The sequence below is a fragment of the Trachypithecus francoisi genome, unplaced genomic scaffold (genome assembly GCF_009764315.1).
Source record: "Trachypithecus francoisi isolate TF-2019V2 unplaced genomic scaffold, Tfra_2.0 Lachesis_group2, whole genome shotgun sequence".
Classification (NCBI taxonomy): Eukaryota; Metazoa; Chordata; class Mammalia; order Primates; family Cercopithecidae; genus Trachypithecus; species Trachypithecus francoisi.
Window position 1 is genome coordinate 75,617,383 of NW_022681465.1, and position 18,004 is coordinate 75,635,386.

At 38.8% G+C, this 18,004-nt stretch overlaps 1 protein-coding gene across 1 annotated transcript in view; it reads right to left on the minus strand.

Moving 5' to 3' along the window:
• The window catches only part of C6 (complement C6), a 78,361-nt gene extending 72,231 nt beyond the window's left edge, over window positions 1-6,130 (minus strand). Inside the window, 1 exon segment of the mRNA XM_033179456.1 lies at window positions 5,914-6,130. The gene's annotated coding sequence lies outside the window, so the exon portion shown is untranslated.
• Between the last annotated feature and the right edge of the window lie 11,874 nt (window positions 6,131-18,004).

Here is an 18,004-nt window from a genome sequence, read left to right on the forward strand (position 1 = left end):
GCTCCAATTAAAAGACACAGACTGGTAAATTGGATAAAGAGTCAAGACCCATCAGTTTGCTGTATTCAGGAGACCCATCTCACTTGCAGAGATGCACACAGGCTCAAAATAAAGGGAGGGAGGAAGATCTACCAAGCAAATGGAAAACAAAAAAGCAGGGGTTGCAGTCCTAGTCTCTGATAAAACAGACTTTAAACTAACAAAGATCAAAAGAGACAAAAAAGGCCATTACATAATGGTAAAGGGATCAATTCAACAAGAACAGCTAACTATCCTAAATATGTATGCACACAATACAGGAGCACCCAGATGCATAAAGCAAGTCCTTAGAGATCCACAAAGAGATGTAGACTCCCACACAATAATTGGAGACTTTAACACCAGACTGTCAACATTCGACAGATCAACGAGACAGAAAGTTAACAAGGATATCCAGGAATTGAACTCATTGCGGCACCAAGCAGACCTAATATACATCTACAGAACTCTCCACCCCAAATCAATAGAATATACATTCTTCTCAGCACCACATCACACTTATTCCAAAATTGACCACAGAGTTGGAAGTAAAGCACTCCTCAGCAAATGTAAAAGAACAGAAATTATAACAAACTGTCTCTCAGACCACAGTGCAATCAAACTAGAACTCAGGATTAAGAAACTCACTCAAAACCACTCAACTACATGGAAACTGAACAACCTGCTCCTGAATGACTACTGGGTACACAATGAAATGAAGGCAGAAATAAAGACGTTCTTTGAAACCAATGAGAACAAAGACACAACATACCAGAATCTCTGGGACACATTTAAAGCAGTGTGTAGAGGGAAATTTATAGCACTAAATGTCCACAAGAGAAAGCAGGAAAGATCTAAACTTGACACCCTAGCATCACAATTAAAAGAACTAGAGAAGCAAGAGCAAACACATTCAAAAACTGGCAGAAGGCAAGAAATAACTAAGATCAGAACAGAACTGAAGGAGACAGAGAACAAAAAACCCTTCAAAAAATCAAAGAATCCAGGAGCTGGTTTTTTGAAAAGATCAACAAAACTGATAGACTGCTGACAAGATCAATAAAGAAGAAAAGAGAGAAGAATCAAACAGATGCAATAAAAAATGATAAAAGGAATATCACCACTGATCCCACAGATATACAAACTACCATCAGATAATACTATAAATAACTCTAAGCAAATAAACTAGAAAATCTAGATGAAATGGATAAATTCCTGGACACATACACCCTCCCAAGACTAAACCAGGAAGAAGTTGAATCCCTGAATAGACCAATAACAGACTCTGAAATTGAGGCAATAATTAATAGCTTACCAACCAAGAAAAGTCCAGGACCAGAAGGATTCAGAGCCGAATTCTACCAGAGGTACAAAGAGGAGCTGGCACCATTCCTTCTGAAACTATGCAAATCAATAGCAAAAGAAGGAATCATTCCTAACTCATTTTATGAGGCCAACATCATCCTGATATCAAAGCCCAGCAGAGAAACAACAAAAAAAGAGAATTTTAGACCAATATTCCTGATGAACATCGATATAAAAATCCTCAATAAAATACTGGCAAACTGAATCCAGTAGCACATCAAAAAGCTTATCCACCACGATCAAGTTGACTTTACCCCTGGGATGCAAGGCTGGTTCAATATATGCAAATCAATAAATGTAATCCAACATGTAAACTGAACCAAAGAGAAAAACCATGTGATTATCTCAATAGATGCAGAAAAGGCCTTTGACAAAATTCAACAGCCCTTCATGCTAAAAACGCTCAATAAACTAGGTATTGATGGGACGTATCTCAAAATAATGAGAGCTATTTATGACACACCCACACCCAATATCATACTGAATGGGCAGAAACTGGAAGCATTCCTTTTGAAAACTGGCATAAGACAGGGATGCCCTCTACAACCACTCTTATTCAACATAGTGTTGGAAGTGCTGGCCAGGGCAATCAAGCAGGAAAAAGAAATAAAGGGTATTCAACTAGGATATGAGGAAATCAAATTGTCCCTGATTGCAGATGACATGATTGGATGTTTAGAAAACCCCATCATCTGAGTCCAAAATCTCCTAAAGCTGAGAAGCAACTTCAGCAAAGTCTCAGGATACAAAATCAATATGCAAAAAATCACAAGCATTCCTATACACCAATAACAGACAAACAGAGAGCCAAATCATGAGTGACCTCCCATTCACAATTGCTTCAAAGAGAGTAAAATACCTAGGAATTCAACTTACAAGGGATGTGAAGGACCTCTTCAAGGAGAACGACAAGCCACTGTTCAATGAAATAAAAGAAGACACAAACAAATTGAAGAATATGCCATGCTCATGGATAGGAAGAATCAATATTGTGAAAATGGCGATACTGCCCAAGGTAATTTATAGATTCAATGCCATCCCTATGAAACTACCAATGACTTTCTTCACAGATTTGGAAAAAAACTACTTTAAAGTTCACATGCAACCAAAAAAGAGCCCATATTGCCAAGACAATCCTAAGCCAAAAGAACAAAGCTGGAGGCATCATGCTACCTGACTTCAAACTATGCTACAAGGCTACAGCAACCAAAACAGCATAGTACTGGTACCAAAACAGAGATACAGACCAATGGAACAGAACAGAGCCCTCAGAAATAATACCACACATCTACAACCATCTGATCTTTGACCAACCTGACGAAAACAAGAAATGGGGAAAGGATTCCCTATTTAATAAATGGTGTTGGGAAAACTGGTTATCCATATGTAGAAAGCTGGATCCCTTCCTTACACCTTATACAAAAATTAATTCAAGATGGATTAAAGATTTAAATGTTAGCCCTAAAACCATAAAAACCCTAGAAGAAAACCTAAGTAATACCATTGATGCCATAGGCATGGGCAAGGACTTCATGACTAAAATACCAAAAGCAATGGCAACAAAAACCAAAATTAACAAATGGAATCTAGCTAAACTAAAGAGCTTCTGCACGGCAATTGAAATGACCATCAGAGTGAACAGGAAACCTGCAGGATGGGAGAAAATTTTTACAATCTACCCAACTGACAAAGGGCTAATATCTAGAATCTACAAAGAACTTAAACAAATTTCCAAGAAAAAATCAAACAACTCCATCAAAAATTGGGCAAGTATCTGAACAGACACTTCTCAAAAGAAGACATTTATGCACCCAGCAGACACATGAAAAAATGCTCATCATCACTGGGCATCAGAGAAACGAAAATCAAAACCATAATGAGACATCATCTCACACCAGTTAGAATGGCAATCATTAGAAAGTCAGGAAGCAACAGGTGCTGAATAAGATGTGGAGAAATGGGAGCACTTTTACACTGTTGGTGGAACTGTAAACTAGTTCAACCATTGTGGAAAACAGTGTGGCGATTCCTCAAGGATCTAGAACTAGAAATACCATTTGTCCCAGTCATCCCATAACTGGGTATATACCCAAAGGATTATAAATCATGCTCCTATAAAGACACATGCACACATATGTTTATTGCGGCACTATTCACAATAGCAAAGATGTGGTACCAAGCCAAATGTCCGTCAATGATAGACTGGATTAAGAAAATGTGGCACATATACACCATGGAATACTATGCAGCCATAAAAAAGGATGGAACTGGAAACCATTATTCTGAGCAAACTATCGCAAGGATAGAAAACCAGACACCGCATGTTCTCACTCATAGGTGGGAACTGAACAATGAGAACACTTGGACACAGGAAGGGGAACATCACACACTGGGGCCTGTTGTGGGGTCGGGGGAAGGGGGAGGGATAGCATTAGGAGATATACCTAATGTAAATGACGAGTTAATGGGTGCAGCCTACCAACATGGTACATGTATACATATGTAACAAACCTGCACATGTACCCTAGAACTTAAAGTATAATAAAAAAAAAATGAGGGGCTTTTTTTTCCCACTCCACTTGCAAGGTGACTCACATTTCCTGGTTTTCCACAGCAACACAGAACCACACGGTATTGGGACAAGAATAACCAGATAGAATTTAGGTTTTGATCAGACATATGATGTGAGTCCCAAACAACCAACCTGAGTTCAAGATTGGGTGGTGTTTCACTGGCTTCAGGGCCCTTGGGAGCTGAGGCTCCCAAATATTGTGAAGTTTTCTTTTCAACCACTAGATAGACTAGAGAAACCACCTCCCTATACCCTTCACCCTTGCTCCCCACTGCCAAAATTGGAATCTTCTCATACAGGGATCTTTTCAGCAAGAAAAACTAAATAGATACTTTTTTGTCTAATTTTTTTTTCTTTTTAGATGTTGGATGAGACAGATATCTTCCAGAATATTTCTCTCAATTGTAGAGAAAACAAATTCTTAAAGCCTCTTGTGAAATTTTCATGTAAATAATTTGGAGAAGTTAAATTGCAGGAGATTACTAGTTCTCAGTTCTCAGCAGACACTATGTTTTAACTTCCGAAAGCTTGAAATGTATGGGTGAGTTTTATTCCAATTATTATCAAAAACTGCAAAAACAGAACCCTTATAAAATATTCTGATCTCTCTTTAAGCTGTAACTGTTTTGAGGCAATATGGAGCCTGATATAAGATGGAAACATTACAACTTATTTGATGAGGTACTAATGAAAGAGCTAATTGGTAGCTTTTCTATTTTAATATTCTGTTGTTAGGAAGAAAAACTGTTTTATGTTAAAACAATTTTATTTTTATTTATTTATTTTTTGAGACAGAGTTCTGTTCTGTCACCCAGGCTGGAGCACAGTGGCACGATCTTGGCTCACTGCAACCTCAGTCTCCTGGATTCAAGCAGTTCTCTGACTCAGCCTCCCAAGTAGCTGGGATTACAGGCACCTGCCACCATGCCCACCTATTTTTTGTATTTTTAGTGGACTTGGGGTTTCACCACTTTGGCCAAGCTGGTCTTGAACTCCTGACCTCGTGATTCACCTGCCTCAGCCTCCCAAAGTGGTGGGATTACAAGCCACCGCACCCAGCAACAATTTTCATTCAAATAAAAATAATTACTTCTCTGAACTTTTTTGTTATGATGACCTAGCATATCGTATCATATGGTTTCTAATTTATTAATTTCCACATCTCCAGGCATTTTGGAGGTATCTAAAATTACATGCAGGCATTTTACCCATTACTATACAATTTTCATACAAACACAGAAAAAAAGAATGTTCAGTGAATAGAGGAAGATAGGAAAAAGTCTACCAATTCAGTACCATGGTAGAAGAGCAGAAATTCTGCAGTTTTCTCATAGTTGCCATCCTCTCTTGAGTTTTCCAAAAATCAGTGATCCCATTGAACCATTGATGATAGCTTTATGAGCATTTAGAGAATTTCAATTAAAAAGAAGCCCATCTTATTCTAACCTGTCACCTACTAATGTATTTCACTCACATGAACCATTTGTCTGCAAGGCAGTTCAGCATATCTTACCCAACAGATTTCAGAGGATGCTCTAGTTTAGCCCCAACTATAGATTCTTGCTTTACATCTCCTTTACACTTACTAAATTTCTTATTTCTTAATTTTTTTTCTGTGCATGCCCAGAGGCTCAAGAAAGGATATTTACTATAGCCAAGGTAAGCTGGGTAGTCCAGGTGCATGATTGACCTTGGCTAAAGAGTATGTTTGCTTTACTTTTAATCAATTTAACTCATAGAGAAACTTGATCTCAAATGTCCTCTGGAATGACATTTGTTTAAAAAACATGACCTCTGATTCTTTTCAGATTTAAACAAAGCGATTATAAAAAAGAAAGACAAAGAAATGGTTATAGTCTGAGTTATGTATTTTTATGAATGAAATGGTAATTTTGTTGGAAACATGATCAACAATTTTGAAATATTAAGATTGAAAATGAAATCATCATATTACTCACGTTTAAGGAGAGTTCGTGGCGTCCTTGGACCTAACCTGTAAATTATTTAGGAAAAAATAGATATGCACAATGAAGAGGGTATATATGTTAATCCAAACAAAGCTTCTTTTCTTATTGCTAGCTAACACAAGGTAATGCTGTCATATCCCGAGGCCTAGCAACACCTAGAGTGTTCTCAAAATAAATGTTCTCTGGAACTTGAACTTTGCAAATGATTACACCAATCAGCAGTAACCCTGAAGCCCTGGGTGTTGGATGTTACACAGAGTCCTGAATTTTCAGTGAGTTTTCAAGTCAAGGGTTACTCTAGTAGCTATTGCTACTGCATAGAAATCTCTCAATTTTAAAGAATCCTTTAGATTAATTACTTAAAATTGCTGCCCCCCTTAGGAATGTATAGATTCTTAGGTTTTGATTATAGAATATTTATTGGTAACTATTTAAGAAATGTTATTTGTAGACAATGTGATTGTGTATGTAGAAAATTCAAAATAATCTACAAACATTAGAATTAGTAAACGAATTTAGTATGATTTATTGACACAAGTTTATTATAGGAAAAAGTGTTTCTATATGCCAGCAAAACCAAACAGAAAATTTAATTTGGAAAGAATTAAAGTAGCAATAATCAAATGGGCTCTTTGTATGCAATGATGATTATGCTTCTCTGAAATGGTTGCAATATAACCTGAGATTGACTAAAATGGATTTCATCCTAAGGTGAAGCAGAACAAAATAGTGCAATAGAAAAGAAAAAACTATAGAGAATGAGAATGTGGATACATATTCTGGTCTTGTTTCTGCACTGAGCAGCTACCAGCTATGCAAGCTTCAATAAATAACTTTACCTCATTGGAACACTGGTCCCTCATTTGTAAAATAGGTGTTTTTCAAACTTTTTTCAAATCAGTAGAAAACAGCTAAAACAAATATTCCTTAGACAACTTGAATTTTTATCACATGGTGGGAAATGATGATCGCAGCAAGTCTAAAGATTACTTGAAGCACAGCTGGGAAACCACCACTCAAAGGTCATATAGTTTAACATACATGGTAGTAACTTTCCCAAGGACAGAGTGAGTCAGAACCAGAAAACAGACTATCTGATTTCCAGTCTTTTTTTATCTCTCTTATACTACATTGAGACTTTACAGATTGAAATTTGAGCCTAAAGAGGAAAGTAGAGTGGTGTGCTGCAGACCAGTGTTGAAGCTAGTTTGGGGGTGAGATGGCAGTTTCACCCATTATTACCTGAGAAGATAAATAGGAAAAGAAATCTTCAGTGACTGGACAAGAATATATGTCATTTAATTTGCATACTTCTTTCTTGAATTGGTCTTTGAGGCCCTAAAATAAAATTCATTTGTCCTGAGTTCAAGGTGTTTGGAGCTAAAGGCAAATTCTAGAAGTCTTAATACAGAGAGATGGAAAGTTAGTTGCCAGTAGGATGAGCTTAAAGAGGGCTTTATTTGTGTGGGGTTTGAGGAGGACAGAGAAGTAAGACTGTATGCTGTAGCACTGGAAAAACACAGGTGGAGAGAGTTAAGGGTGGTATGGGGAAATCCTTGAGATGGAATGCAAATGTCTGTGATCCAAACACTAAAACTGAGCCAGCACCAACTAAGAATCTAGAATTTTTTCAAAAACATACTTGGGTTCTCCATCTTGGGTTCTTCTGAAAGGTTAAATGACATATCCCACTCATGAGTCCTTTTCTTTTCTTTTTTTTTTTGTTTCCATCCTTTTATTATTATTATTATTTTATTATACTTTAAGTTCTAGGATACATGTGCACAATGTGCAGGTTTGCTACATATATATACATGTGCCATGTTGGTGTGCTGCACTCATTAATTCCTCATTTACATTAGGTGTATCTCCTAATGCTATCCCTCCCCCCCACCCTCTCCCCACAATAGGACCCAGTGTGTGATGCTCCCCTTCCTGTGTCCAAGTGATCTCATTGTTCAGTTCCCACCTATGAGTGAGAACATGCGGTGTTTGGTTTTCTCTTTTTGTGATAGTTTGCTAAGAATGATGGTTTCCAGCTGCATCCATGTCCCTACAAAGGATGCAAACTCATCCTTTTTTATGGCTGCATAGTATTCCATGGTGTATATGTGCCACATTTTCTTAATCCAGTCTGTCACTGATGGACATTTAGGTTGATTCCAAGTCTTTGCTATTGTGAATAGTGCCGCAATAAACATCCGTGTGCATGTGTCTTTATAGCAGCATGATTTATAATCCTTTGGGTATATACCCAGTAATGAGATGGCTGGGTCATATGGTACATCTAGTTCTAGATCCTTGAGGAATTGCCATACTGTTTTCCATAATGGTTGAACTAGTTTACAATCCCACCAACAGTGTGAAAGTGTTCCTATTTCTCCACATCCTCTCCAACACCTGTTGTTTCCTGACTTTTTAATGATTGTCATTCTAACTGGTGTGAGATGGTATCTCATTGTGGTTTTGATTTGCATTTCTCTGATGGCGAGTGATGATGAGCATTTTTTCATGTGTCTGTTGGCTGTATGAATGTCTTCTTTTGAGAAATGTCTGTTCATATCCTTTGCCCACTTTTTGATGGGGTTGTTTGTTTTTTTTCTTGTAAATTTGTTTGAGTTCTTTGTAGATTCTGGATATTAGCCCTTTGTCAGATGAGTAGATTGCAAAAATTTTCTCCCATTCTGTAGGTTGCCTGTTCACTCTGATGGTAGTTTCTTTTGCTGTGCAGAAGCTCTTTAGTTTAATTAGATCCCATTTGTCAATTGTGGCTTTTGCTGCCGTTGCTTTTGGTGTTTTAGACATGAAGTCCTTGCCCATGCCTATGTCCTGAATGGTACTACCTAGGTTTTCTTCTAGGATTTTCATGGTATTAGGTCTAACATTTAAGTCTCTAATCCATCTTGAATTAATCTTCGTATAAGGAGTAAGGAAAGGATCCAGTTTCAGCTTTCTACTTATGGCTAGCCAATTTTCCCAGCACCATTTATTAAATAGGGAGTCCTTTCCTCATTTCCTATTTCTCTCAAGTTTGTCAAAGATCAGATGACTGTAGATGTGTGGTATTATTTCTGAGGACTCTGTTCTGTTCCATTGGTCTATATCTCTGTTTTGGTACCAGTGTCATGCTGTTTTGGTTACTGTAGCCTTGTAGTATAGTTTGAAGTCAGGTAGCGTGATGCCTCCAGCTTTGTTCTTTTGACTAAGGATTGTCTTGGCAATGCGGGCTCTTTTTTGGTTCCATATGAATTTTAAAGCAGTTTTTTCCAATTCTTTGAAGAAACTCATTGGTAGCTTGATGGGGATGGCATTGAATCTATATATTACCTTGGGCAGTATGGCCATTTTCATGATATTGATTCTTCCTATCCATGAGCATGGTATGTTCTTCCATTTGTTTGTGTCCTCTTTGATTTCACTGAGCAGTGCTTTGTAGTTCTCCTTGAAGAGGTCCTTTACATCCCTTGTAAGTTGGATTCCTAGGTATTTTATTCTCTTTGAAGCAATTGTGAATGGAAGTTCATTCATGATTTGGCTCTCTGTCTGTTACTGGTGTATAAGAATGCTTGTGATTTTTGCACATTAATTTTGTATCCTGAGACTTTGCTGAAGTTGCTTATCAGCTTAAGGAGATTTTGGGCTGAGACATGGGGTTTTCTAAATATACAATCATGTCATCTGCAAACAGGGACAATTTGACTTCTTCTTTTCCTAAGTGGATACCCTTGATTTCTTTCTCTTGCCTGATTGCCCTAGCCAGAACTTCCAAGACTATGTTGAACAGGAGTGGTGAGAGAGGGCATCCCTGTCTTGTGCCAATTTTCAAAGGGAATTTTTCCAGTTTTGCCCATTCAGTATGATATTAGCTGTGGGTTTGTCATAAATAGCTCTTATTATTTTGAGGTACGTTCCATCAATACCGAATTTATTGAGCGTTTTTAGCATGAAGGGCTGTTGAATTTTGTCAAAAGCCTTTTCTGCATCTATTGAGATAATCATGTGGTTCTTGTCTTTGGTTCTGTTTATATGCTGGATTACGTTTATTGATTTGCGAATGTTGGACCAGCCTTGCATCCCAGGGATGAAGCCCGCTTGATCATGGTGGATAAGCTTTTTGATGTGCTGCTGAATCCGGTTTGCCAGTATTTTATTGAGGATTTTTGCATCGATATTCATAAGGGATATTGGTCTAAAATTCTCTTTTTTTGTTGTGTCTCTGCCAGGCTTTGGTATCAGGATGATGTTGGCCTCATCAAATGAGTTAGGGAGGATTCCCTCTTTTTCAATTGATTTGCATAGTTTCAGAAGGAATGGTACAAGCTCCTCCTTGTACCTCTGGTAGAATTCAGCTATGAATCCATCTGGTCCTGGACTTTTTTTCGTGGGTAGGCTATTAATTATTGCCTCAATTTCAGAGCCTGCTATTGGTCTATTCAGGGATTCAACTTCTTCCTGGTTTAGTCTTGGAAGAGTGTAAGTGTCCAGGAAATTATCCATTTCTTCTAGATTTTCTAGTTCATGTGCGTAGAGGTGTTTATAGTATTTTCTGATGGTAGTTTGTATTCTGTGGGGTCGGTGGTGGTATCCCCTTTATCATTTTTTATTGCGTCTATTTGATTCCTCTCTCTTTTCTTCTTTATTAGTCTAGCTAGTGGTCTGTCAATTTTGTTGATCTTTTCAAAAAACCAACTCCTGGATTCATTGATTTTTTGGAGGGTTTTTTGTGTCTCTATCTCCTTCAGTTCTGCTCTGATCTTAGTCATTCCTTGCCTCCTGCTAGCTTTTGAATGTGTTTGCTCTTGCCACTCTAGTTATTTTAATTGTGATGTTAGAGAGTCAATTTTAGATCTTTCCAGCTTTCTCTTGTGGGCATTTAGTGCTATAAATTTCCCTCTACACACTGCTTTAAATGTGTCCCAGAGATTCTGGTATGTTGTATCTTTGTTCTCATTGGTTTCAAAGAACATCTTTATTTCTGCCTTCATTTCGTTATGTACCCAGTAGTCATTCAGGAGCAGGTTGTTCAGTTTCCATGTAGTTGAGCAGTTTTGATTGAGTTTCTTAATCCTGAGTTCTAGTTTGATTGCACTGTGGTCTGAGAGACAGTTTGTTATAATTTCTGTTCTTGTACATTTGCTGAGGAGTGCTTTCCTTCCAATTATGTGGTAAATTTTGGAATAAGTGTGATGCGGTGCTGAGAAGAATATATATTCTGTTGATTTGGGGTGTAGAGTTCTATAGATGTCTATTAGGTCCACTTGGTGCCGCTATGAGTTCAATTCCTGGATATCCTTGTTAACTTTCTATCTCGTTGATCTGTCTAATGTTGACAGTGGAGTGCTGAAGTCTCCCATTATTATTGTATTGGAGTCTAAGTCTCTTTGTAAGTCTCTAAGGATTTGCTTTATGCATCTGGGTGCTCCTGTATTGGGTGCCTATATATTTAGGATAGTTAGCTCTTCCTGTTGAATTGATCCCTTTACCATTATGTAATGGCCTTCTTTGTCTCTTTTGATCTTTGATGGTTTAAAGTCTGTTTTATCAGAGACTAGGATTGCAACCCCTGCTTTTTTTTTGTTCTCCATTTGCTTGGTAGATCTTCCTCCATCCCTTTATTTTGAGCCTATGTATGTCTCTGCATGTGAGATGGGTCTCCTGAATACAGCAGACTGAAGGGTCTTGACTCTTTATCCAGTTTGCCAGTCTGTGTCTTTTAATTGGAGCATTTAGTCCATTAACATTTAAGGTTAATATTGTTATGTGTGAACTTATCCTGCCATTATGATATTAACTGGTTATTTTGCTCGTTACTTGATGCAGTGTCTTCCTAGCCTCGATGGTCTTTACATTTTGGCATGTTTTTGCAATGGTGGGTGCCAGTTGTTCCTTTCCATGTTTAGGGCTTCCTTCAGGGTCTCTTGTAAGGCAGGCCTGGTGGTGACAAAATCTCTAAGCATTTGCTTATCTGTAAAGGATTTTATTTCTGCTTCACTGATGAAACTTAGTTTGGCTGGATATGAAATTCTGGGTTGAAAATTCTTTTCTTTAAGAATGTTGACTATTGGCCCCCACTCTCTTCTGGCTTGTAGAGTTTCTGCCGAGAGATCGGCTGTTATGCTGATGGGCTTCCCTTTGTGGGTAACCCGACCTTTCTCTCTGGCTGCCCTTAAGATTTTTTCCTTCATTTCAACTTTGGTGAATCTGGCAATTATGTGTCTTGGAGTTGCTCTTCTCGAGGAGTATCTTTGTGACATTCTCTGTATTTTCTGAATTTGAATGTTGGCCTGCCCTACTAGGTTGGGGAAGTTCTCCTGGATGATATCCTGAAGAGTGTTTTCCAACTTGGTTCCATTTTCCCCCTCACTTTCAGGCACCCCAATCAGATGTAGATTTGTCTTTTTACATAATCCCATACTTCTTGCAGGCTTTGTTCATTTCTTTTTCTTCTTTTTTCTTTTGGTTTCTCGTCTCACTTCATTTCATTCATTTGATCCTCAATCACTGATATTCTTTATTCCAGTTGATCGAGTTGGTTACTGAAGCTTGTGCATGTGTCACGTATTTCTCGTGTCATGGTTTCCATCTCTGTCATTTTGTTTATGACCTTCTCTGCATTAATTAGTCTAACTGTCAATTCTTCCACTCTTTTTTCAAGATTTTTAGTTTCTTTGAGCTGGGTACATAATTCCTCCTTTAGCTCTGAGAATTTTGATGGACTGAAGCCTTCCTCTCTCATCTCATCAAAGTCATTCTCTGACCAGCTTTGATCCGTTGCTGGCGATGGGCTGCGCTCCTTTGCAGGGGGAGATGTGCTCTTATTTTTTGAATTTCCAGCTTTTCTGCCCTGCTTTTCCCCCATCTTTTTCATTTTATCTATCTCTGGTCTTTGATGATGGTGACGTACTGATGGGGTTTTGGTATAGGTGTCCTTCCTGTTTGATAGTTTTCCTTCTGATAGTCAGGACCCTCAGCTGTAGGTCTGTTGGAGATTGCTTGAGGTCCACTCCAGACCCTGTTTGCCTGGGTATCAGCAGCAGAAGTTGCAGAAGATAGAATATTGCTGAACAGCGAGTGTACCTGTCTGATTCTTACTTTGGAAGCTTCCTCTCAGGGATGTACTCCACCCTGTGAGATATGGGGTGTCAGACTGCCCCTAGTGGGGGATGTCTCCCAGTTAAGCTACTCATGGGTCAGGGCCCACTTGAGCAGGCAGTCTGTCCCTTCTCAGATCTCAACCTCTGTGTTGGGAGATCCACTGCTCTCTTCATAGCTGTCAGACAGAGTCGTTTGCATCTGCAGAGGTTCTGCTGCTTTTTTTGTTGTTGTTGTTTAGCTGTGCCCTGTCCCCAGAGGTGGAGTCTACAGAGACAGGCAGGTTTCCTTGAACTGCTGTGAGCTCCACCCAGTTCGATCTTCCCAGTGGCTTTGTTTACCTGCATAAGCCTCAGCAATGGCGGGCGCCCCTCCCCCAGCCTCGCTGCTGCCTTGCGGTTAGATCGCAGACTGCTGTGTTAGCAATGAGGGAGGCTCCATGGGTGTGGGATCCTCCCGGCCAGGTGTGGGATATATTCTCCTGGTGTGCCCGTTTGCTTAAAGCGCAGTATTGAGGTGGGAGTTACCCGATTTTCCAGGTGTTGTGTGTCTCAGTTCCCCTGGCTAGGAAAAGGGATTCCCTTCCCCCTTGCGCTTCCCAGGTAAGGCGATGCCTCGCCCTGCTTCAGCTTTCGTTGGTCGGGCTGCAGCAGCTGACCAGCATCGATTATCTGGCACTCCCTAGTGAGATGACCCCAGTACCTCAGTTGAAAATGCAGAAATCACTGGTCTTCTGTGTCGCTCGCGCTGGGAGTTGGAGACCTGATTGAGTTCTTTATAGGTTCTGGATATAACCCTTTGTCAGATGAGTAGATTGCAAAAATTTTCTCCCATTCTATAGGGAGACCGGACCCTGTCATTACGATATTAGCTGGTTATTTTGCTCGCTAGTTGATGCAGTTTCTTCCTAGCATCGATGGACTTTACATTTTGATATGTTTTTGCAATGGCTGGTATCTATTGTTCCTTTCCATGTTTAGTGCTTCCTTCAGGAGCTCTTGTAGGGCAGATCTGGTGGTGAGAAAATCTCTAAGCATTTGCTTGTCTGTGAAGGATTTTATTTCTCCTTCACTGATGAAACTTAGTTTGGCTGAATATGAAATTCTGGGTTAAAAATTCTTTTCTTTAAGAATGTTGAATATTGGTCCTCACTCTCTTCCAGCTTCAAGAGTTTCTGCTGAGAGATCTGCTGTTAGTCTCATGGGCTTCCCTTTGTGGGTAACCCGACCTTTCTCTCTGGCTGCCCTTAAGATTTTTTCCTTCATTTCAACTTTGGTGAATCTGACAATTATGTGTCTTGGAGTTGCTCTTCTCAAGGAGTATCTTTGTGACATTCTCTGTATTTCCTGAATTTGGATGTTGGTCTGCCTTACTAGGTTGAGGAAATTCTCCTGGATGATATCCTGCAGAGTGTTTTCCATCTTGGTTCCATTTTCCCCATCACTTTCAGGCACACCAATCAGGCACGGATTTGGTGTTTTCACATAATCCCATACTTCTTGGAGGCTTTGTTCATTTCTTTTTACTCTTTTTTCTCCACACTTATCATTTCATTTCATTCATTTGATCTTCAGTCACTGATACTCTTTCTTCCAGTTGATCGAGTTGGTTACTGAAGCTTGTACATTTGTCATGTATTTCTTGTATTATGGTTTTCATCTCTCTCAGTTCTTTTAAGGTCTTCTCTGCATTGATTATTCTAGTTATCCATTCATCCATTCTTTTTTCAAGGTTTTTAGTTTCTTTGTGCTGGTCACATAGTTAGTTCCTCCTTTATCTCTGAGAAGTTTGATCAACTGAAGTCTTTTTCTCTCAACTCGTCAAAGTCATTGTCTGTCCATCTTTGTTCCATTGCTGACGATGAGCTGCCTTCCTTTGGAGGGGGAGATATGCTCTGATTTTTTGAATTTCCAGCTTTTCTGTACTGCTTTTTCCCCATCTTTGTGGTTTTATCTGCCTTTGGTCTTTGATGATGGTGATGTACTGATGGGGTTTTGGTGTGGGTGTCCTTTCTGTTTGTTCGTTTTCCTTCTAACAGTCAGGACTCTCAGCTGTAGGTCTGTTGGAGTTTGCTTGAAGTCCACTCCTGACCCTGTTTGCCTGGGTATCAGCAGTGGAGGCTGCAGTAGATAGAATATTGCTGAACAGCAAGTGTTGCTGTCTGATTCTCACTCTGGAAGCTTCGTCTCAGGGGTGTACCCCACCATGTGAGGTGTGAGGTGTCGGTCTGCACCTCGTGGGAGATGTCTCCCAGTTAGGTTACTCAGGGGTCAGGGACCCACTTGAGCAGGCAGTCTGTCCGTTCTCAGATCTCAACCTCTGTGCTGGGAGAACCACTGCTCTCTTCGAAGCTGTCAGATGGGACATTTACAGCTGCAGAGGTTTCTGCTGCTTTTTGTTTAGCTATGCCCTGTCCCCATTGGTGGAGTCTACAAGAAACGTAGATTGGACTCTAATTTAGACCTTTGTGGGAAAATGTAGATTAAAAAGGCCTATTGAGGTCAGACGAATTGTACCTAGACTCTTGGGTCAGCTTTCTACTTTGTTTCTTGTCCTCTAATTGTCCCAAACATCTGGAATACTGTTACTAAGCTATTTTTTTCTAAAGCACTACTATAATGAAAATCACAATCTAATATTTGGGTAGCGTTTTATGGCTTGCAAAGCACTCTTCAATGTGCCATAGGAGGAATAGTATCTTGATTCATCCATTTCACTCAATTCACAAATATTTACTGATTATATTCCAGGCATTATGCTGGGACTTAAGATTCAAAGATGAACACTTTTGGTTAGTTCTTTCTAGAACTTCACCTCATAGTAATAGTAGTTGGATAGAAAAGAAAAAGAATATTAAGAAGTACTAAAAGTTATAAGAAATCCATCTATTCACAGAAATTGTAACTTCCCTTGTTCATGCAGTCACTTATTCTCTTATCTTTTCATAATATTCACTGTATTTACCACTGTTGTCATTATCCAAAGGTTTTATTCATGAATTTTGCAAAAATTTGCTGCAAGGAACTGTTCTAGGCACTTGAACAGTAAACAAAACAGAAAAAAAAAATTCTGCCTTTGTAAAATTTACAATCTCCATAAAGAGAGGAGAGAGAAAACAAAATAAATAAATGACTTATATGGTTTTAAAGAAATGTTTCTTTAATATTTATTCAACTATTGTGTCTTCTTAAAATGCAGGTCATTCTTTCTGCCTCTTTTTTTCCTGGGTCTATGCTTTCTTGAAGAAAATCTGTACAGCCTGATCTCAGAAAATTTAATCCTATAGGACCCACTGAGCCAGTTTCAGATCTTATGATCCTGCCCTTGGACAAAGGTGATAGGCCAGGATTGGGTATGGGTCATTAGGATTTCATGTGCCAGGGCTGGGGAATGGGACTTGGAGATACTAGTTAAATAGAATGTGAAGCTTGCTTAAGCTGCATGCAGGGAGAAGAAGAGAATGCCTGTCTGTAGAGAGAAAAAAGAATGAAGTAAGGACTTGAAGAAATGTAAGTGTGAGAACATATGGCCCTGGAGAATGTAAACATTGTCCCTGTGAAACTCAGCTGCACTTCCTTCCCTTGTCTTTCGTAAGGTCCACCTTTTCCCTTTAGTAAACTATACTTTGAATACATTTTTGTTACTTGCAAGGAAGTTATCCTAACTAGGATGTCTTTTATGGTTTTCGAACAATTGCAAACAATTTCAAAAAATATACTCCAACAATTTCACAAGTGGCACTGCTTAATGAGAATGGATGATGTCCAGTTTATTCAAGCCACACGTGCTGGCTGATGTCAGCCCTAAGCTTGATGCACAATTATGTCACACAATCTCCAGCAATTGTAGAAATTAATAAATTAATTTAATTAATCAAGATTCTTTACCTCCTAGGGTGGTATAAAAACAGGAAGCTGGAAATCATGCTTCCAAATCTGGACATCTAATTTGAGATAGGGTCATCTAGATTTGTCTGTAGGATGGAAGTGGGGAAACTGAGAAAGAAAAGCCATTCTGTGGTCAGATTAAGTTGTTGAGAGAGCTTTGGGAGGGCTGTATTGAGCCCCTTTGTTCTCTGAGGTATAAGTAACTAGTACGTGAGGCAATGCAAGCAATGAAGGGAAATGTGAAGTCCTTGAAATAACTCTGACAAAGTACTTTGAGGGAAAATTTTTATTCTGAGTTCTGAGGTTGTGGGAAACTACTGAAAAACTAATGATAGCAGTGATGTGATGCTCTGGGCAAAGAGCAATACCTAAAGCATGATGAAAAGAAGGAAGAAATAATTCCAAGCCAGAGGTTATTGAAATCTTAGCTAAGTTCATAGTAACAAGGCAAAGAAAGACATGCTGTATTGTCATCTAAGCAACTCCAAGTTTTAACAACATCTAAGGGAGAAAGGCAGTGAGAGGTAGAAAGGCCACTCTTTGAGACATGAATCACACAAATAAATATCAATTTTTAAAAGTTCTTCCAGGAGAAAGATTGTCTCAGTTAAATGCTTGAATGCCTGACAATCCCATTAACATCATATGCTCTGGGTATTGAATCCTGCATGGGAAGACAGCAGTTTCCAATCATCTTTCTACATATTATTAGGAGTGTGGCCAAAGTAAAGAGGGAAATGAAAGAACAGGAACAAATTGAAAAGTGTTTGAGGAGGTCATTTTTTAAAATAATCAAACTCTGATGAATAGTTGTATTTTTTATTAATGATGACAAGAAATAGTCTCACAGTAACAAAATGTCAAAATCTACTGACCTGGGGTGGTGTGTAAAACAAGGACAAACAGTTTCCCGATTTCTTGCCATGTTTTTCAAACACTTGCAAAAATGAGGCTGGCCATTTAGCTGTGTTTATTCGTTTTATGATAAAAAGCTACTTTTTCTTACCAATCTGTCAAAATTTGAACTTAAGAGAGCTGAAAATGAATCCAAACTATTTCCCAACCCACCTTCAAACTAGAAGTGTTTTAAAAGTCTATTTTTT